General features: G+C 54.5%; 1 non-coding gene across 1 annotated transcript; it reads left to right on the forward strand.

The window, feature by feature from the left end:
- Positions 1 to 1,538: 1,538 nt before the first annotated feature.
- On the forward strand, positions 1,539 to 1,657 carry LOC141268533 (5S ribosomal RNA). Its single transcript, XR_012321415.1, has one exon. It is a non-coding gene; the product is annotated as a 5S ribosomal RNA (ribosomal RNA).
- Positions 1,658 to 2,500: the final 843 nt, after the last annotated feature.

The following is a 2,500-nucleotide window of genomic DNA, read 5'->3' on the forward strand; positions in this document are numbered from 1 at the left end:
AGCATTGTTGCTTATTTACTTTTAATACTAGGCTTCTTTTCACCAGGACCAGCGACTCCCGCATGACTGGAGGCAACCACCGCTGACCTGGAGGCAACCACCGGTAACCTGGAGGCCAGTTTACAGCACAACCCAAGCAAAACACCTTTGCAGGCCACACGACCCCCCCGAAGAGCAGCTCAAATTCACTCGCAACCATCTCACCCTCTTCCTTCATTCACTCCTGGGCGTTTCGCTCCACCCCAAGTTGCGGGTCCAGCTTGCTCTTTCTGTCACATCCCCGCGATGAACGGTTTAGCCTACAGGAGACCCTGCGCCGAGCCATTTTTAAACACATCTGATGCGGCAGGTGTTTCATTGCTCAACAAACAACACCTATAGGGACGGCACAGCCTATGCATCGGTCCTTCGGAGACCGCCCCAGAACGGCCAGAGTTCTCGTCCCCACGCGAGCCTGAGGAAGGCTGGCCGGGCGATGGGCCAAGCAGCGTCTACTGGCCATACCACCTTGGATACATCCGATCTCGGAAGCAAAGCAGAGATGGGTTCGGAAATACTTGGTTGGGACACCTCCTGAGAACACCAGGTATTGTAGACAATTTTGATGACGTTTTGCCATCTTGCCCAGCTCGGCTAGCATTGAGTGGCGCCTTGCTGGACACCGACCTTACGTAAAGTAGAGGCTGGAAGTCCCAAGCCTCCCAAGCCCCCCAAGACCTCTAAGATAAGGACGCAACCCCGCCGCCTCTACCAGGCCTCACACCGAGCTCCTTGCCACGGCTAGGAGTGCTTATTGACCCCGCAGCCGGCCGTATGCAAATGATGGCTTTAAAAGCATCTCGCGCTGTGAAGGGGCCAGGCTTTCAGCAGCTGCCCAGGGGATGGTTTTAGAGGGCGACCGCCTAACGAGGGCCAGCAGAAGTAACGTCTTCTTCTTCAAAGAAGCTTGTGTAACTAACCCAATCAGATAGCTGCCCAGGAGCTAACCTCAGTGCTAGGAAGGAGCGGGAGGGAATTGAGGGGGTGGTTCCTGCTAAGGCCCTGAAATAATAATAAGACAGGCAGGAGAGTCTGACGCATGGTGGCGGAAAAGCTGCAGGTGCAAATAGGGAATGTGGTCTCGTGCGAGCAACTTGTGCATGCTCGCTGTGTGTGAGTGTGCGCTTCCAAGGTACGGCGCGCTGCAGACAGTCAAAAGGGTTGCTCCCTTTCATTAAAAGTTAATCCCCGGCTGCAGGCTATTAGAAAGCAACTAACCGCGCTCTACTCACCCTACCCAGGTCTACCGGTGAGTCTCGCCGCTGCTCCCGGCCTGTGGCATTGGCCGCGACGCTGACGCTCCGTCGACAGCGCGGCAGCCGATCAGTGAGCTCAGCGGCTCTGAGCGGGGCGTTCTGTCTACAAGACCTTTTTAAGGAGCCAGCAAAAAAGTGAAGAGAAAGGAAAGCACAAAAGCACCTTATCTTACGAAGCACTGGAAAGGGCAGCCGGCAACCGGACGTCAAAGTGGAAAAGCAGCAAGTGAGAGGCCTGTTTCTGCCTACGGCCACACCACTCTGAACACGCCCGATCTCGTCTGATCTTGGAAGCTAAGCAGGGTTGGGCCTGGTTAGTACTTGGATGGGAGACCACCTGGGAATACCAGGTGCTGTAGGCTTTTGCTTTTTCTTACTTCCACCAGCAGGGGTCAGTCTCCTCTATGCCTTTTTTCCATTCCTTTTTTAACAAGCGCACACATGCTCCTTTCTTCTTTTCATTTGCTTTCTCTCTTGCGCTATTTAATCCTTGCAAAATACCAGCATCCTTCTCATCACCGTGGGCCTCCAGCATTGTTGCTTATTTACTTTTAATACTAGGCTTCTTTTCACCAGGACCAGCGACTCCCGCATGACTGGAGGCAACCACCGCTGACCTGGAGGCAACCACCGGTAACCTGGAGGCCAGATTACAGCACAACCCAAGCAAAACACCTTTGCAGGCCACACGACCCCCCCGAAGAGCAGCTCAAATTCACTCGCAATCATCTCACCCTCTTCCTTCATTCACTCCTGGGCGTTTCGCTCCACCCCAAGTTGCGGGTCCAGCTTGCTCTTTCTGTCACATCCCCGCGATGAACGGTTTAGCCTGCAGGAGACCCTGCGCCGAGCCATTTTTAAACACATCTGATGCGGCAGGTGTTTCATTGCTCAACAAGCAACACCTATAGGGACGGCACAGCCTATGCATCGGTCCTTCAGAGACCGCCCCAGAACGGCCAGAGTTCTCGTCCCCACGCGAGCCTGAGGAAGGCTGGCCGGGCGATGGGCCAAGCAGCGTCTACTGGCCATACCACCTTGGATACGTCCGATCTCGGAAGCAAAGCAGAGATGGGTTCGGAAATACTTGGTTGGGACACCTCCTGAGAACACCAGGTATTGTAGACAATTTTGATGACGTTTTGCCATCTTGCCCAGCTCGGCTAGCATTGAGTGGCGCCTTGCTGGACACCGACCTTACGTAA

Source organism: Phyllobates terribilis, unplaced genomic scaffold, assembly GCF_046119375.1.
Source record: "Phyllobates terribilis strain yellow unplaced genomic scaffold, ASM4611937v1 Scaffold_4__5_contigs__length_816908805, whole genome shotgun sequence".
NCBI lineage: Eukaryota > Metazoa > Chordata > Amphibia > Anura > Dendrobatidae > Phyllobates > Phyllobates terribilis.